The following is a 21,242-nucleotide window of genomic DNA, read 5'->3' on the forward strand; positions in this document are numbered from 1 at the left end:
AAAATTGTGGGTACTTCCTGAATCAATCAACATTATTACCTTTTTCTTCTTGATTTGTCCTTCTATCTTGATGGTTTGAGGAGTGCTAATTCCAGCCAATGCATTACAAGATATGGTCAGATTCATTTATTATTTATCTAGGCTTTGTTCCTGTAGTATATCCTCTTCTTTTGACCTTTCTTGCTCCTTTTCCACTTCCTCTTCACAATCTATGTAGAATAATTTCTTCTCAGCACACTTATGACCTTTAGTGTATTTTCTATCACAACTATAACAAAGCCCTTTTGCTCTTTTTTCTTCTAGTTGTTGTCGTGTCAACCTTATAGGTTGTGGAAGACTAGGGGCGACAACACTTCCATCTTTATAGTTGTGAGTGGTATGCTTCCTGGTTGCCATAATTTTGCTTTCCATTTTTCTTGCTAACCTGAATGCCTTCTCTAATGAATCAGGTTCCAAAAGGCAAACATCATGTTGGATATTATCCTTTAAAGTCCCTATGAACACATCAATCCTATGCTCCTCTGGAATATTTTTTACCCTTATGTTCAATTTTCAGAACTCCTCAATGTGCTCCATTATTGAACTGTTTTGTTTGAGACTTATCAATTGGCTAAAAAAAGTGTTGCTTTTTGTATCCTCATAATGTGCTGTCAATTCTTCTGTAAAAATTGTCCAGGTGATAATTTGTTTACAAGAGCAAATCCATTGATACCATACAAATTGATTGGTTCCAAATATAAAGTTGCAATACGTACCTTTTTTGTGTTTTGCACATTATTGAGATCGAAAATTGCTCCATCTGTAATATCCATGTTGTGGGATCCTTGCCATCAAACTTCCTCATATCGATTTTTGGAATATGGTGGGTCTTCATTCCAACATTAGAGTCTATGAAATCATGATTAGCATTTCTTTTGTCCTCATCATGAGTTTCCTTTACTACCCTTTCACCATTAGTAAGCATTTCTTGTAGAAACTTTGTCAAATCTGTCTTCAAATCTTCCATGCCTGTCTTCAAATTAGCTTCCACGCCATTCATCTTAGCTTCTACGCCTTTCTTTAAACAATCCATCTTAGCTTCCACTCCTTTCTTTAAACCATCCATCTTAGCTTCTACATCTTTCTTTAAACCATCCATCTTAGATTCTGTTTTGTGCAAGTGACACTTGTTGCACTTGGTCTCGTAATTTTGATATATCATGTTGCATTTATTCCTCTTCTTCATGAGTCATGCTAGAGCTTTCAAGTTGCTTACTAGGTGTTTCATTTTCTTTCCTCGAGGCAACAATTACCGATAATAATGCTTTACTATGCCCTTTGAATTCCTTCAAACAAATTTTTCAAACCAAGCTTATGCAAAAATTAAAAAAAACTACACACCTTTTTTCACTTTGTAGGAGTTTGATATTGAATCTGATGTATCTCTATAATTTCAGATCATCCAGTTCCAAAATTTCTAGTATCCCTCAGTGTCCTCTTTACAATGCCACCAATATGATCCAAATTGGATTCTCCAGGGAAGATTTATGCCAAATCTCCCATAGTGACCTGATTATAGACTAGTTCAGTAGAGTGAACTTGTATGACATGCCACAAGTCACTATTTTGACCTTTGGCTCTAAAGAATATATACAAGAAACTACAGTCCGTCCTCTTTCTGTACCTTCTTACGAAATTTCAATCCAATGCTCAGAGAGAAAGTTATGATGATTTTCCCCAGGTCACTTGTTTGGAATGTAATTCAGGAGTCTGTAAAAAGACCAACTTCCTCAGATCACATCTCAGCAAATGTAGTGCGAAAATCTCTGAAATTCAAGCCCAAGGTTCAGCGCAAGTTCTTCTCAAATGGGTTTTTTTTTTAGCTTCTGAAACATCGCAAAAAAAACATTATAGTGAAAATTCCACGATGACCTATTTGGAGCAGCGAAACCCTAGAATCCAAAGCTCTAATACCAAATGTTATGAAACCAGCTCACAAAAAGATAGAAAAGATAGATCAATGCCTTATATTTCAGCCTCTTTGAGGGGGAAACCTCCTTTACATTACATAAATGAAAAATTCTTGGATGATTCAAATGACAAAACCTCCTTTCTATATATAGGAGTCTAAGGAGTCACAATATAACCCAGCCAACCTAACAATAATAATATAAAGCCACAAAAATAACAATAGAGGGATTCTATGGGGCACAATAATAACAATATGGGCACAATAGGGGCACAACAATATTAATAAGGGATACAACTACAATAGTAATGGGGTAATCACTAGTATTATTGGAACCTAACATTCAAGGCTAGAGTCCTTATTAGTACCTTGAGGCTTGTATGCATCAATGACAAGTTCTCTTGCCAACAATCATGGGAATACATAAACATCCCTTGATCGTTGGATCTTGCAATTGGCTCAACATCAGCTCATCCATTTTCACTTTGCAATATGTACTTAGGTACCTTGGCACTCATTGACATTAATAGTGAGTTTGCCTCACATTGGTTAATGACATTCATCAATGGCCGGTAATCCAATGAATTCTCTTCATGCTCAACAACAACACATTTATTCACATGACTAGAATTGTACCATTGGGTTTTGTAGCAAGTGAAGACTATATCATTTCAGAATTTTGTAGTTGATACAATAGATTTAGTAGCAGCAATAAAGACTCCACTTTCACCACCTCATCCACCATTTATGCAACCAAGAAGCAGATGAAATTCTACATTCTATTCCATGGTCCAGTAGTAGTTACAACTTCTCTACATATGCACGATTTGTCCAATTCCTTGGTAATTAAAGGTATGTTCTTTTCTAGATTTTAATCATAGAATTCCTTGGATACTAAAATTATAATTTTTGGAAAATACTTCACCATATTTTCTTTCTCATTTGAAAAAAAATTGTAAACACCTTTAGTTGGGGGGGGGAAGGAACATCCATTTATTATCACATTGACATCACTTCATTCCATTTCACTTCATTTCATCCTAACATACTTGCCCTAATAATCATGATTTCATTATGGTTCAAAAGTTATGTGATTCGAAAATAATACCTAAATGATGAGCATATTATATGGTTGATTTAAAGATGCATTCTTAAACATGTTCAATGAATCTTGATGTAACAAAGAGAAACAAGGTATTGAAACACAAGAACAAATACTAATTAAGATTTGGTTGTCACACAAGAACCAACCAAACATGTTGCAATTCAATTTATGACAATGAATACTTTGCAAAATGAAATAAAATTTCCAAATACTATCAAATGCAAAGTTTAAGGACATATGATATAAGCCAAGTTCATTCAAAAGGAAATCATGATTAAACAATGTAGTAAATTGCATGAGGACATGCAATAACGTCAATTGGAGGGTATGTAGAGCCTCCAAAATGTATTCAAAATATCATCCACTTTCACCTTTATTGCCACCATTTCACTCACATGTCGCAACACCAAGACCATATAACTTTTCATTAGCCTCCATTTTCATAACTATACGGGTTCCATTTATGTTTTCCAAAAGTTAATAATTTCTAGTATTATAAGTGAATTAAATGGTTAAAAATTAGAAAAATGACATATACTTGCTAATACTTAAAATTGGCTTGAGTTTCATGACATGTGTAAGTCATTTGGAAGCTTCCAAGGCACCCTTGTGTGGCCTCCAATGCTCAAATTCGAATTCCCTTCAAAATATGGAAGAAGATTTGGATAAAGGTCAAAGAGGATATGTGTCTCATCATTACCTATTTGAGTTGTAACTCTATGACATTTTCTAGGGATGTAGGGAGAGAATAATGGACCTCCATTAATGAGATAGCTTCTTATGTTCTTGTATAAGTAGGAGAGCCTTCTCCTTTCAAAGGCATGTGTAAAGTTGGGGAAATGCTCATGTTTTGAATATAGAATTTGGATTTGGCACCATGCTCATGAGTGATGTTCACTTTGATTTGGTTATGCTTTCATTTGGAGCCTCCCAACTTTCCATCTATCATGCTTTTGGATTGGCCACCTACAATGTGTGAGATTTATTGTTTTTTTTAGATTTATTGCTTTCATAGATTAAGATTTATTTTTTTCATATCTTTTCCTATGTGAGAGGTTAAAAGTGATTGTTTTTATTTTCTTTCTACATAGAGGTTAAGAGTGATTGTTTTTATTTGCTTTCCTATCTAGAAGTTAAGAGCAATTGTTTTTATTTTCTTTCATAACTTTTCCTTTGTGAGAGGTTAAGAGTGATTGTTTTTATTTGCTTTCTACCTAGAGGTTAAAAGCGATTGTTTTTATTTGCTTTCCTATCTAGAAGTTAAGAGAAAATGTTTTATTTGCTTTCATATATTTTCCTGTATGAGAGGTTAAGAATGCTTGTTTTTTCTTTCATTTCATGTCATGTGGTTTTGATTATTCATTTCATAGGATCATGATTTGATAATGCACATATTATCCCTTAGAGTAGATTTCATTTCATGTAATTTCAGTTTTGCGTGCTATACAATAATTTCTTTTGAGTTGATTGTTGAATTAGAATAGGTGAATTTGGTTTGTCATTATTTTGTTTCGTAGTTAGATTGATCTAAATTGAAAGTTCATTTCTAGCATATACAGTGCAAGCATGCTTCGCAAGTTTTATGAAACCCCTAGGTTGACAATTAAATGATAGGAAATTAATTTGCCTCAACAGGTTGCCCAGGATATTTGCACAATTTCTAGGTAGAGCAGGTGACTGTTGCCCAAGATTTCACAATTCCTAGGTTGAGAAGCACTGCTGAGAGGAATTGCGAAATTTTCTCTATGAGGCTTAACTGGTAGATTTGTACAATTCTGGAGCCCAACAAGATGCCAAACAGAATTGCGCAATTTCTTGAGGAAGCTACTTAGCTTGCAACTGGACCAAGTCCAAAGAAACAACCTGTGAGGGGAATGCAACAAGCTTTGATGGATAGGTTGTCATTCTGTAAGAAAATCACTGAAGCTTGTGTACTTGACGAATCAAGACATGCTGTTGTGAAAGGTTGGTGGGGAGCCTCCAAAATGAAGCTAAGGAAAAATTTTGGAGGGTGGTTGTAGCCGCTACAACACTTGGTGACGCACTGGTAGAACCCTAGCTCTCTGAATGGACCTTGTTCATGAAAAGCAAGTGTAACACCTCCGGAAGTATTATTCAGTTCTTAATTCATCTTGGTTTCACACTAGCTTGATTGTAATATGTAGCATCTTCCAAGCTCTTAATCAATTGACACACATTCCAAGCCAAGAAAACACAGTTTTTTCAATTGGGGTTGAGGGGTATATTGGTGCACAACAAGTATAGTTGTCAGAGTCTTAGTTTCATCTCTGGTGTTGCTTTGCTGCTAGTAGGCCTAGACAATACCCCAACGGAGTCATGCAGGAACACAAGCATCGCTCCACTGCCAGTCATCCTAGTCAGTACCCCAGTGGAGTTACTTGCATCACGTCTCTACGCATGAAGCCTTTCTCTTCTTTTGCCTCATTCAATTTTCATTTTTTCATTTTCACTTTTCAATTTTTCACTTTTTTCATAACTATGCATAGAACTTTTTCATTTCAGAGATAGAAGAGGGATCCTGACTTATTAAGAGAAGAAGAGGTTGTTCCTTTAGAGAAGTAGTTTATTGTATACCTCTGATGTGCCTGTTAAGGTTTTTCCCCTCACCTTACTCTACTTGACTAAGCTGACATGGGTTAACCCAAAAAAAACCGACTAGAGTAGGTGACGCCAGTTAACATGCAAGCATTGTGTTTTCACCAAGGTTCACTTTGAACAACACGTATTTTCCTTTGACGTATCAAGGAATAAAAGTAACAAGTTTTTCATACAGAGGTAGGATGACAGATAACCAAGTAGTGATAGCAGTACAAGGCCTCTTGTACTTTACCCAACTTGTTTCAAGAGTCAAACATGGTTTCATGTGAAACTAACCGATGAAAAAAGCAAACAAACAAACAACAAAGAAAAGAAGAAGCATAAGAAAATGCGAAGCGAGTAAAAAAATAAGAAAGCACACAAACAAACAAGAAAATCAAGTAAGAAAACACTACTCCTACTCCTAATCTAACAGTGCATGGGCCTGATCATGTGAAGTGATATTTCCAATGTAGTGTTATGAAACCAACTCAAGAAAAGATAGAAAAGATAGATCAACGCCTTAGAATTCAGCCTCTTCGAGGGGGCAACCTCCTTTACATTACATAAATGAACAATTCTTTGATGGTACAAATGACAAAACTTCCTTTCTATATATAGGAGTCTAAGGAGTCACAATATAATCCAGCCGACCTAACAATAATAATATAAAGCCACAAAAAGAACAATAGAGGGATTCTATGGGGCACAGAAATAACAACATGGGGGTAATAGGGGCACAACAATATAAATAAGGGGTATAACTACAATAGTAATGGGGTAATCACTAGTATTATAGGGACCCAACATGCCCCTCTCCTTCAAAAAAGTGTTGTCCTCAACGCTTGAGTAGTTTTGAATACTTCTGCATAAAATTCTTATCCTCCCATGTGGAATCTTCAGCGGATAAGTTCTTCCACTTGATAAGATACTCTGAAATTGACCGATTTCGTAGCTGTCGAGTTCTTGTTTCTGTGACTTCTTTTGGTTCCAATATAATTTTTCCTTCCTCATCAAGTTCTGGCAATATTGTTTACACTGGGAGCTTGTCGCCTATAACCTTGTTTAAACATGAAACATGGAACATTGGGTGCAATCGAGAAGCTGCAGGAAGCTCCAATTTGTATGCCATAGTACCAATCTTTTGTAACACCTTGTACGGACCATAATACTTTGGTGATAATTTACTATCCTTCTTAGCTTGCTTTAGGGGCATTTGCTTATATGGTTGTAGCCGTAGGAATACCCAATCACCTACATCAAAACTTCTTTCACTGCGATGTTGATCTGCCTGTTGTTTCATTCTATTTTGTGCCAACATGAGGTTATCCTTTAAGAGTTGGAGGACTTGTTATTGATGTTCGATGTGATGTTCCACTGCTTGAACCTTAGAATTTTCTCTTAAATATGATGTGATGGATGGTGGTTGATACCCATAAAGTGCCATAAATGGGGTCATTTTTGTTTTTGTATGGAAGGAAGTGTTATACCACCATTCAGCCAGCAGCAACCATTTGACCCATTGTGTCTATTTATCAGATACAAAGCAACGAAGATATCCTTCCAAACATTTGTTTACTATCTCAGTTTTCCCATCAGATTGAGGATGATAAGATGAGCTATGAGCTAACTGAGTACCAAGACAAGAAAATAATTCTGTCCAAAAATTTCCAGTGAAAATGGGATCTCTGTCACTTACAATAATCTTTGGGTTTCCATGTAGCTTTGGAATTGATTCCATAAATGCAGTAGAAACTGTACTGGCTTTAAATGGATGTGATAATGCACAAAAATGTGCATACTTGGTAAGTCTGTCAACTACCACCATGATGACACTCTTTCCCTCAGACTTGGGTAAACCTGTGATAAAATCCATTGAAACCTCCTCCCAACGTTGGCTTGGAATGGAAAACCAAACATTCCGCAACAAACTTTTGAATATCTGATTTAAGGCCATCCCAAAAAAATTCCTTCTTAACCCTGTGGTAAGTTTTTAAAAATCCCGAGTGCCCTCCTAAGGGAGAAGTGTGCAATTCCATAAGAATCTTTTGTTTTAGCTGGGAATTCTTACAGAGGTATAAGCGATCTTTGTACCATAATGAATCATTTTTCCAGCTAAATGTATCAGACGTACTGGAATCTTGTTGTAGCTTTCGAATAAGTGCCCACACTTCTTCATCATTCTTCCATTCCTCCCTTGCTTCGTTTATCTAATCTGGTTGGATAATAGAAATGGCACACAACAATGCTTCCACATCCTCATCCTTTCTTGAGAGTGTATCTGCCACCACATTTTTCTTCCCTTTTTTGTAGATGATTTCAAAGTCATAACCCAACATCTTTGTGACCCACTTTTGTTGCTCTTCAGAGGATAATCTTTGTTCTAAAAGGTATTTAAGGATATCATGATCCGTTTTTACCTTGAAGTGTCTTCCCATTAGGTAGGGTCGCCATTTCTTAAGTGCATGGAGTATTGCCAACATTTACTTCTCATAAATAGCTTTTCCTAAAAACTTTCCCTTGATTGGACGACTTTCAAAAGCAATGGGTCTTTCATCTTGCATTAGAACAACACCAATTCCATTTCCTGAAGCATCACATTTCACAATAAAGGTTTTTGTGAAGTTTGGTGTAGCTAAGACTGGTGCTTGGCACATTGCCTCTTTAAGATGTTCAAAGGCCTTTGTTGCTTCCGAAGTCCATGAAAATGCATCTTTCTTCAATAATGTTGTTAGAGGTTCTGTTATTCTCCCATAATTCTTAACAACTTGCGATAATACCCTATCAACCCAAGAAATCCTCACAGATGCTTTATGGATGTGGGAATTTTCCATTCCTTAATGGCTTTAATTTTGCTAGGGTCTACCTTAACTCCTTCATGAGATACAATATGACCCAAATATTCCACGTCCTAGACTCCAAAGAAACATTTGGATCTTTTTGCATATAATTGTTTCTCCTCCAATAGTTGTAGCACCCTGTCAACATGTTCAACATGATCCTTACAAGACTTGCTGTAGATTAGTATATCATCAAAAAATACTAACACACATTTTCTAAGGAATGGTTTGAAAATTGAATTCATCAAACCTTGAAATGTTGAAGGTGCATTAGTAAGGCCAAAAGGCATGACCAAAAATTCATAATGACCCTCATGAGTTCTAAATGCCATTTTCGGAATGTCTTCAATCTTCGTTCTGATTTGATGATATCCCGAACGAAGATCCAACTTGGTGAAGTAAATTGATCCATGCAATTCATTCAGTAATTCATCAATGACAGGAATGGGGAACTTATCTTTAATAGTGAGCTTGTTGAGCTCCCTATAATCCAGACACATGCGCCATGATCCATCCTTCTTGTGCACCAATACTACTGGAGTAGATAAAGAACTTTGACTTGGTTGAATTATACCAGCCTCTAGCATTTCTACAACCATACGTTCAATTTCACTTTTTTGGGCATAGGGATATCTGTATGGCCTGATGTTTGGAGGAACACTTCCTGGAATCCGATGAATAGCATGGTCATGATCACGCATAGGTGGGAGACCTTTGGGAGTCTCAAATAACTTGGAATGATTGTCCAGGACTTTTTGGAGATCTGGAGAAATAGATGATTCCGATGTGGAAACATATAGCGAACATAATTGTGGAATTACACCTCTTTGCTCCTTTTTTAGAAGCTTTTTCATACCATTAGAGCTGATTATCTTTCCTGGTTTCCCTACAATACCCCTTAATTCAACTTCCTTTCCTTCTGTAGAAAATTTGATGAAAAGTTCTTGAAAATTAAAAGCTATTGTACCCAAGGATTGTAGCCATTGGACTCCTAGTACAACATCAGCACCTCCCATTGGAATGGAAAGCATTGGGCTAGTAAATACATATTCTCCCATGGATAGCTTGATATTATGGCACCTTCCAGAGCAATTTATTGTTCCTCCATTTGCAATCATCACTTGACACTCTGGTGCTGGATATAGGAAGCAATTCAATTCTTTTGCTACCCTACAATGAATAAAATTGTGGGTGCTTCCTGAATCAATCAACACTATTACATTTTTCTTCTTGATTTGTCCTTCTATCTTGATGGTTTGAGGAGTGGTAATTCCCGCCAATACATTACAAGATATGGTCGGATTTATTTGTTATTCATCTAGGCTTTGTTCCTGGAGTATATCTTCTTCTCTTGACCTTTCTTGCTCCTTTTCTTCTTCCTCTTCACAATCTATGTAGAATAATTTCTTCTCAGCAAACTTATGACCTTTAGTGTATTTGCTATCACAACTGTAACAAAGCCCTTTTGCTCTTTTTTCTTCCAATTGTTGTGGTGTCAACCTTATAGGTTGTGGAAGACTAGGGGCAACAACACTTTCGTCTTTATAGTTGTGAGTGGTATGCTTCCTGGTTGCCATAATTTTGCTTTCCATTTTTCTTGCTAACCTGAATGCCTTCTCTAATGAATCAGGTTCCCAAAGGAGAAAATCATGTTGGATATTATCCTTTAAAGACCCTATGAACACATCAATCCTATGCTCCTCTGGAATATCTTTTACCCTTATGTTCAATTTTTGGAACTCCTCAATGTGCTCCATTACTGAACCCTTTTGTTTGAGACTTATCAATTGGCTAAAAAAAGTGTTGCTTTTTGTATCTTCATAATGTGCTATCAATTCTTCCATAAAAATTTCCCAAGTGATAAATTTTTTATGAGAAAAAATCCATTGATACCATACAAATTGATTTGGTTCCAAATATACAGTTGCCATACGTACCTTTTGTGTGTTTTGCACATTATTGAGATCGAAGAACTGCTCCATCTGTAATATCCATGTGGCGGGATCCTTGCCATCAAACTTCCTCATATCGATTTTTGGAATATGGTGGGTCTTAGATCCAACATTAGCATCTATGGAATCATGATTAACATTAATTTTTTTCACATCATGAGTTTCCTTTACAACTTTTTCACCATTAGTAAGTATTTCTTGTAGACAATTTGTCAAATCTGTCTTCAAATCTATCCTCAAATCTGTCTTCAAATCATCCATCTTAGCTTCCATGCCCTTTATCTTAGATTCCACGCCATTTATCTTAGATTCCACGCCATTTATCTTAGATTCCACGCCACTTATCTTAGCATCTGTTAGATTTTGTGAGCGTGACATTTGTTGCACTTGTTCTTGTAATTTTGATATATCATGTAGCATTTCTTCCTCTTCTTCATGAGTCATGCTAGAGCTTTCAGGTTCCTTACTAGGTATTTTAATTTTCTTTCCTTGAGGCATCATTTACCGATAATAATGCTTTACTATGCCCTTTGAATTCTGTTAAACCAAGCTTACACAAAAATTTAAAAAAAACTACACACCTTTTTTCACTTTATAGAAGCCTGATATTGAATCTGATGTATCTATGTAGTTTCAGATCATCCAGTTCTAAAATTTCGACCTGTAGTAGCCTTCTGTGTTCTCTTTCCAATGCCACAAGTCTGACCCAAATTGGATTCTCCAAGGAAGAGTTATGTGAAATCTCCCACAGTGACTTTCTTTTAGACTAGCAAACTTGTATGACGTGCCACGAGTCACTGTTACAAACTTTGAATTTGAAACACACATACAAGAAACTATAGTCCTTTCTCTTTGTGTAACTTCTTACGAAATTTCAATCCGATCCCCAGAGAGAGAGTTATGACGATTTTCCCCAGGTCACCTGTTTTGAATGTAATTCAGGAGTCTGCAAAAGGACCAAATTCCTCAGATCATATCTCTGCAAATATCGCGCAAAAAGCTCTGAAATTCGGACCCAAGGTTCAAAGCGATTTCTTCTCAAATGGGTTTTTTTTGTGACTTCTGAAACATCACAGAAAAAAAGTTATAGCAAAAATTCCACGATGACCTGTTTGGAGCAGCGAAACCCTAGAATCCAAAGCTCTGATACCAAATGTTATGAAACCAGCTCAAGAAAAGATAGAAAAGATAGATCAACGTCTTAGAATTCAGCCTCTTCGAGGGGGAAACCTCCTTTACATTACATAAATGAAAAATTCTTTGATGATACAAATGACAAAACCTCATTTCTATATATAGGAGTCTAAGGAGTCACAATATAATCCAGCCGACCTAACAATAATAATATAAAGCCACAAAAATAACAATAGAGGGATTCTATGGGGCACATAAATAACAACATGGGGGTAATAGGGGCACAACAATATAAATAAGGGGTATAACTACAATAGTAATGGGGTAATCACTAGTATTATAGGGACCCAACATGTATCCACCAGAGCATTGGTTGACCCATGTTGGTGAAGGCTTGGTCTGCGAGAAACTCGGTTGTGCGAACTAGAAAATAAGAAAGATATAACAATGAAGACAAACACACTTCACACTTAAAAGTGTCCACAAGACATAAGTGAGTGCAAGTACATGACATGTGGTCCATGGACTTGTCATAGTGTTGTGCAACACTGCGTAAAGCTTTGAAGCATACACATACTCTTGATTGTGACATGCAAGCAAATGAAAGAAATAAAGACAACTTGTGTCATGCACCTGTGCTCGTAATGTAAGATTCTTCCAATGCATGAGCGATGGGATCATGTAGTTCAAGTAGAGGAAGCATGATCTGTGTGTGAGATTGATCTTCAATGCATACAGATGAGTGATGAGGAGCCTCGTGTGATTGAATAATTTCCTGATCAGAAGTGAAACCAACCTCAGGATAGCGAGGGCCTGACATAATCATCATCTCACGCTGAAGTGCCTCAATAGTCTAGGGGGTTTCGGCTTCATCGTCAGAAAAATCATCATAAACTGGTGGCTTCAAAAAATAAACTGTGATAGAATCATAATCGTGATCGAATATGGGAGTAAATGGATCATGATAGCCATGATCATACAAATCAATGGTTTCATCAACATCCTCGTGATCTGATGAATCAAACAGAGGGGTAGGTGAGAAGTGAACAAATTCATCCTCTGTGTTTTCGGAAAAGGCAAATGAAAAATCAATTATATTTTCAATGAATAACTCATCCTCTCCATTGTTAGATGATGGACTGACATCCGGTGTGTCATGCAAGTGATAGACAATGGGTGTATCCATAGATGAAGATACACATGCAAAATCATGGCTGGCAGGTTCACCAAAGATGTCAGGAAGGAACGAATGAGGCTCGAACAGAAGGGAGTCATCCTTCGCTGAGTGTTGATGCTCAAGCTCCTAGTCATACTCTTCATGAATGATAGTGCATGTTAGTTGTGCAACACCAACTCCGTCTATGGCTTGATCCTTGTTCACAATAAGCGTAGAGTCCAGAATGGAAGAATGCAAGATAGTATCATCCAGAGGATTATCCGAGTACGAAGACAGAGGTTGTGATACAAAATGCATATGACAACATGATGGACTCACAATCAAATCTGCACGAAAATTAAGCGAAGTGATGTTGGGAGGATGTGACAGCTAAACATATGTGTGAGCATGATCTCCCGTATCACTCTGCAGTGGTGGAGCTGTTTGATGAGGGGATAGTGGACAGTCACTTGTGACAATAACCATGTATGTTTGTGATTATGCAGCTCCATCACTGAATAATGTTGAGTGAGGCTTGAGTTCAAACTTATTTTTGGGATGAGAATATTTCTTAAGATAGTACTCGAATCAGTCCCAAAGATAGAAAATTTTCATCTGGCTCTTCAGAGATTAAAACTACAAATCACAGAAGTGCTACCAAAATTTCATAGGCGATTCATGCGGAGCCTTCCATTATTGTAACAGTTTTTGGTAAAGATGTTCTAGATCAAAATGATAGAAAGTGTCTTCAATGAGATCACATAAGTGCTCAAGTGAGTGCATGCTTTCAGCTGGTAGGCTACACAATCACCGATGTGGAGATTCATGAAGTGTGTATGCAAGCAACAGACTGGCATGTTCGTCAGAACATACATCTTCCTTATGAAGCATGGAGAGGAAGTCATGTAAGAACTCAAGCCAAGCCGCTTCGCCTTCACCATCATACATGCATGTGGACAAGAGATCGAAAAAATCCCTCTTGACAGTAACAGATTCGGCATATGAAAAACATTGTGGAGGGAGGAGAGTGCAAGACTCCACGATAAATATGAAAAGGTTCAAAATAGGATGATAGGACATAAGTTGTCATCTAGCCCTCCTTCTAGTGCCAGAAATGTTGACGGTGCTGGACCCGCCAACATGTCAGGGGATCTCCCAAGTAAGAATTCGCAATTAGACCTTAGACCGTTTGGTGTAGGAGTCCCAGCAGTGGGTCGTACGGTAATGCTTTAACTGTAGTTTTGCACAGAGGCAAGTAAGATGTCCTTGTTGGTAGCAAGGGTGTGACAACTACAATAAGTCAAGGAACGTGCATGAGAGGTTCTAACACACGAAGAGTGAGATGAGTGCGTTCCTTGGAAACTTGTAAAAGTACGTAGCTTGGAAGGGAACACACAAAAAAAGATGCATCACAAGTTGGAAAGCAAGTTAGCGAGTAATCCAAAGTGATGGTTAAACTAAAAACACATTTCAGAGAGATTCATAATTACTTATACAAAATAGTCCATACATGCATGTGTAAGCAAAAAAGTACATATATCATTTAGAGTAAACCAGATAGCATAGAATACAATTTAACATATGCATGAAACGTGTTGGCTTTGTTAGATTAAGAAGTGTAAGGTCCAATCATACAATACATCCATGTCCAACCACTAGTTCTGATAGCGGAACATTACAACCACAACCTCTTGCTCCTCTAAAGAGATATACTAGCTCTGCGCATTGGAGAAGCCAAGGCATGTTACAATACTGTCCAAGCTTTCTCTAAGATACTCCTATCGAAGCTTGGCTGGCCAAAAGCCTTTACAATGAGTTATGAGGGATAGTAAAGGTGGGGTGACCCTTAACATTCCCCTTTGTGACAGTTCATCTACCCTCATGGCTCTTCATCTACTCTATGATTGTTACATCCAACTATCGACACTTGAACTTACACTTGATAAGACGTTACATTACAATGCACATGTACCCATGTGAGACAAAATGGTTTGAGCAAGCCATGCAAGACATCACTATGACTCAAACAACTGTGGGAAGTCCAAATCTTCAACATCCTTGCGATGGGAAGTCCTAACCTTGCGATGGTTCACCCTATTTTCCTGATGCCAACTGTTCTGATGTGTCCACTACCTGTACGTGTGTTGTTTCATATCTCTACATCAGTTGTGCCCCCTGCTGTACCTATTCTTGATGAGCTTCCTTCTCCTGTTTTCACAACTCCTGTTCCTTCTGGAGTTACTACTTCAAGTCATGCAACTCCTTTGTTTCCTTCATTCTCCATTTCTCTCTCTGTCTTTGTATGTTACGCTTGTCGCATTGTTTCCTCTTTGCATCTATAGCCATAGCTTCTTTCTCCACAAGTGGATCTGCTTGGAACTTTCAACTTTTCTCTTCCTCCATGCGGTCAATAATATTCCTCTTGCCCTTGTCGTGCACTAGCATGTTCACCTCTACTGTTATTACTGCTTTTGGTTCTCTCCAGGATGCTACTTCACATTGTTGCGCTAACCAATCCGCAATGAAGCTAACCAATTCATTGAGTCTAGAGGAGTTGTAACAATATATCCATGGGTCCTCCTCTACCCAATAACATGCCCCATGGATCCAGTTGAACTGTACTCTCGTGCAATGATCTTTCATAAGACAATGCAGGTCATACGAGTTGTAACTTAGGATGTCAAAATGATACTTCTTCATTTGTTTTGATTTGATATCTGCATGCTTAAAACTTTGAATCTTGTACAACCCAATACATAGGAGAAAAGAGGGCCAGGGTGCCTTCTTCTTCCAATGCAACCTAGCTATCAATCCTGCTAAGATGTGATATGCTACTTCTTGCATGATGAGTGCGTCCAAGGAAAACTTTGGTAGAACATGTGGAGGCTTCTCCACGCTGTACATCTATATGAAGGTGCCATACGATGAGGCATACCAATCAGCTATGTCAATCAGTGCCTCCATTGTTGCCTTCGACATGTAGGGTGGATCATGTTCAAATATCATCTTGTAAATCGGGGGTGACAAAATGATTGGAAAGCCATGTGATAACTCCTTTGAAGCTGCATTCGGACAACATCTTACAATAAGTGTTCACAACAGTCTCTGTCGGTGTCCATACCCACTTCAAGCCTGGGAACTCCTATCGGGCACATATTGCATCCAAGATATAGGCGGACATGTAGATCTCTACTTGCATACCTTTGGGCAGTTTTTGAGCCCTTGTTACCTGTTCCTTCAGCGGATGAGCCAAAATTCCAAACTAGTTGCATACTTTTCCTTCTCTAGCCAGTTGGTTGAGCGCGATCACCCAACTCTGTGGGAATGTTTCCGTGCCTTCTTGGCCATACAGGTGACATGCAAAGATGACCAAGTATTGATACGCCTTCTGCAATATCTTTGTCTTGTAGATATGGTTGGGTGTCATCCTGAATTTAGCCAACTCCTTCACTTAGTTCTTCAAAATGTCTCTGGAGTTGGCATTGCTATTAGGTAAGCTGAAGGGTGTCTTCATGATGGTCACGGGCTCTGACATCTAATACATCTCATCATAATCATGTGCCCTGAAGGTAGCAATCTCTGTCCCACTGAAACTTTTCAATGTTATCGTCTGAGGATCAGTGTGCAAGATGATCCAATGTATCATGTCCGCACATGGGAGCACGGGATACCTACATCCAATCCGGTACAAGCCGAACTTGTGGATGTTCACATATACCTGACTGTCTTTGAGGTCTTCCCCAAATGTGCCTGCAAATGCATCATTGACCTATTTCCATTTTAGCTTGATGTCCTTGTCTACAATCATCTTGGTGTCTTCATAGATCAGTAGACTTGTAGATACTCACTCAATTGTTGCTCCAATTGCACTTCTGTGAGTGTCCTTTGATCCTACTCTCTTCGAGGCCATTGATCTTGAATTGCTAAGAGGTAGATGAACACCTACTAGATCTAGAGACAAAGCGACATGCATGACAAGAAATTTGTCAATGAAAACCAAAGGAAACTTGAGGAACGACATGCAATATACCTGGGGATTGACTGGCAAGGGTTGTATAATTTCATTTGGGAGGCTAGCTGACTAGCTACCATAACTATGCAAAAGGTAGTTGGGGTTGTCTGGGAGGCTGACTGACTATTGGAATTGCGTAATGCACAATCTGACTTGGCTGCCTAGCTGTTGGAATTGCACAATGCACAATTCCAGATGCCAATGGTTGCAGGCTCAGTGACTGCATTGTGCAAAGCAAGCTTGGAGGACAGCTCCTGGGAAGAAATGTGCATTTCCTTAGGGGAAGATAGAGCCTTCTCTCTTAGGATTGTGTAATGATGTCTTGGTGAGGCAGAGTCCGGGCCAAGGCTACCCAAACCTACTAATGGGCAACTAAAAGAAAATTTGAAGGTGAATAAATGGTGATACTTAGTGTAAGCAAGAGTGAACGATCATGCATGCAAAGAGTGAATGATAGATTCAGAAAATGGAACAACATGCATGTGGGTGGAGCGAGTCTCCGAATTGACAACCGTTCATGCAAAACAACTTCATGCATGAGATAACGGTGAGATGCTAAAAAAAATTAAAATGGTGCTAGTACAAGATAGTATGCATGTAAAGGACAGGAAACATTCACAAAAAACAAGCAAACAACACTCACACAAGAAAAAACACAAAAAGCGACAAAAATGTTGCAAAACACAAGTTAAGACCACTTACCTATGAATAACTAAGCTGGATGTGTTGAAGATTCTTGGATGTGTTGTGGGGTCTCAAGGCTCTAAGATTGATGTGAAGAAATTTGCTCTGAAGCGTCAAACAAATAAGTTTGAAGCTCATTATGCACATGGCACAAATATAGGAAGAAGCAACACTTGGAGGAAAGATTCTAAAACAATCTTTGCATGTAACCTCCAACTACTAAAAATAGCTCCTAAAATCTAGGGATTCTTTTTGCATGGAGATTTTTCTATTCCGGGAAAAAGTAGCCCATGCATGAAAGTCAAGTTTTCTTGGTCCCGGAAGGAACTGGTCAAATCAACTGCACATGCAACAGTCTGCTCACCTGGGAGGAAAAAATGTGCATTTTTGGGATGGAACTGGGCTGGCTACCTAGGAGATTTGCGCAATTTCTGGATAGAGAAGATGATTGCTGCCCAGGATTGCACAGTTCCTGGGTTGAGCAGCCCTGCTGGGAGGAATTGCACAATTTTCTCTATGAGGCTTGACTGGCAGATTTGTGCAATTTTGGAGCCCAATAGGCTGCCAGACAGGATTGCACAATTTTTGGAGGGAAGGCTGGTTTCCCTCCATAATTGCACAATTTCTTGAGGGAGCTGCTCAACCTACAACTAGACTAAGTCTGGAGAAACAACCTATGAGGGGAATGCAACAAGATTTGATGGACAAGTTGTCATTCTGTAATAAAATTACTAAAGCTTATGTACTTGACAAAGCAAGACATGCTGTTATGAAAGGTTGGTAGGGAGGCTCCAAAATGAATCTAAGGAAAAAATTTGGAGGGTGGTTGTAGCCACTAGAATACCTTTTTATCTTGCTTGAGGGACATTTGTTTGTATGGTTGTAGCCATCAAAATACCCAGTCGCCTACAAAAAAACTTATTTCACTGTGATATTGATCTTCCTGATTTCTCATTCTATTATGTTCCAGAGTGAGGTTATCATTTAAGAGTTGGAGAACCTTTTGTTGATGCTCGATGTGATCTTCCACCACTTGAACCATAGAATTTTCTCTTAAAGATGATGCGATGGGCAATGGATGATATCCATAAATTCCCATAAAACTTCCTCATATAAGTCTTTGGAATGTGGTTGGTATTCAATCCAAATTTATAGTCTCTAAAATCATTATTAACATTCATTTTGTTCTCATTGTGAGTTTCATGGAATACCTTTTCACCGTTAGGGAGAATTTCTTGTAGCAACTTTGTCAAACCTTCCTTGAAGCCTTCCACGTCTACTTTCAAACCATCCTTCTTAGATTCCATGTCTGCTTTTAATCCATCCTTCAAACCTTCCATGTATTATTTTAAACCATTCTTCATACCATCCATCTTAACTTTCATTTCATTTTTGGTTACTCTTTGTGAGACCGAAATTTGTTGCACTTGGTCGCCTAATTTTGATATATCATGTTGTATTTCTTCCTCTTCTTCATGCATCAGAGTAGATATTTTTGGATGCTTACTAGGTGCATCCATTTTTTTCTATGAGGCATTTTGGAATCAAACAATGATATCCATACTTCACTATTGCCTTTGAATCATTTCAAACTGATTTTCCAAACAAAAGTTATGCAAAATTTTAAAAAATACACACCATTTTCTTGTTTTTTTGGAGCTTAATATTGTAACTATTGTATCTCTATAATATTAGATCTCTAAGGTCTAAAATTTTTTCCTATGGTAACCCACTAAGTCTTATTTCCAACCCCATAACTAGGATTGATATTGGATTCCTAAAAAATGAGTTATGCTCAATCTCCCACGATGACCTAATTATAGACTAATTCAGTAGAGCGAACTTGTACAGAGTGAAATGTGTCATTGTTTCACCCTTTGGAACTAAACATGATATCCAAAAAAACTACAGTCCTTTCACTTTTATTCACTTTTTACAAAATTCAAATATGATGTTTAGAGAGAAAGTTATGACTATTTTTCCTAGGTCACCTATTTGAGATGGAATTTTGGAGCTTGCAAAAACCATAACTTCCTTGGACCATATCTCCAAAAATATAGCGAACCAAGATATGAAATTCGTAAAAAAGGTTTATCAATATTTCCTCTCCACGTGGTTGAAATTTCAGCTTCTTAAGCATCATATAAAAAAAATTATAGCAAAAATTCCAAGATGATTTGTTTAAAGAAATGAAACCCTAAAATCCAAAGCTTCAATACTAAATATTATGCAACCAGCTCACAAAATAGAAGAAAATATAGATCAATGACTTCAAAATTAGCCTCTTCAAGGGGGAAACTCCTTTAAAGTACATAAATGAACAATTGTTGTATGATACAAATGATAAGACCTCCTTGGTATATATAGGAGTCTAAGGGGTCACAATATAATCAGAGCCTACATAACAATAAAAATGTAAGGACACAACAATAACAATAGTGGGATTCTATGGGGCACAACAATAACAACATGGGGGATACATGGAAAAAAATAACAATAGGGGGATACACTAACAATAACAATAACATGAATACAATAGTATTATAGGGACCTAACAAACTTTGTGATGCACAGGTTCCACAAAGCTTACTACTATAGGTGCAATAATATTCCCTATACCAGAAAATTTCTTCAAAATGTTTACATGAGTATTATAATGAATAAGCGAAAATTATCTTGCACTGAATGTTGTGACATTACCACTACCTATATATTTCTTCTTTCCAATGTGACCAATTAGATTATTAACCCTTTAATTATGGATTTCAAACATAGAACCTTATTCTTATTAACAACTTTATAGAGCAACATTAAAAAACGACTCCAAAAATAACTCCATTGTAAATTCAAATAGATGTGCATTTCAATGATGGTCGGTTCATTGATTTGTGTAGTCTCAGACTGTGTATTTTTTATATGCTAATCTCATCACAAAACCTACACAAAGATTCTTGTCTTCTTGTGCCACATACATAGGTCGGCGAATTCTATCTTGATCAATGATGATTATAGCTTTGAAGATAAGTCAGATGTGCCTTTAAGAGATTCACTCTAGGTCTCTTTTGCCCAAAATTAGAATAGGAAGCTTGAATCCCTTTTCAAGATGATTGATGTTTCAATTTATTTCCTTCTGAAGTGTGTTTATACCCAAATTAAGAGGAGATATATACTTTTTTCTTTATAAGACTGAAAATACTACTTGTAGATTTCCAATAAGGCCATTATCCCACATTTTATTTGAGACCAATAAGAGAATTGATCTGCACTTGCAATATGAAAATTTCAACAAGGAACGTGCTAAAAATTTTGATGTCTTGATGCACAGGTGTAGAGTATGGTTTTTGGAGTTATTTCAACAAGACTTAGGCTGAGAAAGAGGTCATCAATACTCTCGATCTTAGATCTCTTTTATGCATAGGTTTATCCTCTTTCTATAGTGCTTTTGGATCCCTTTAAAAAGGTGACAATGGAAACCCTTATAGGGCCTCCAAAATAGACTCATGCACATGCCTTTCCACATGAGACTATGATCACTCAAAACTTATCCAAAACAAAGGCTTGATAGATGAATTTAGGATCCTTTCATGTGTAGGTGAAATTTGTACGTATTGATCCTCTTGTGACAATATTAATGCTCAGAATGAAACTTGGTCTTGAATTTCTATGCATAGTTATAGAGAGAGGATCTCAGTCCTTTTCAAATTAGAAAGGAAGATTTTATTCTAGGATTTACAATAAAGGTTTATTCTTTCAATACTTTAATAATACTTAGAACCTTTTTGAGGAATATTTGACATATTTCCAAGATGATAG

The sequence above is a fragment of the Pinus tabuliformis genome, chromosome 7, assembly GCF_031772625.1.
Source record: "Pinus tabuliformis cultivar Carrire ecotype Pingquan chromosome 7, CPIR1, whole genome shotgun sequence".
Classification (NCBI taxonomy): Eukaryota; Viridiplantae; Streptophyta; class Pinopsida; order Pinales; family Pinaceae; genus Pinus; species Pinus tabuliformis.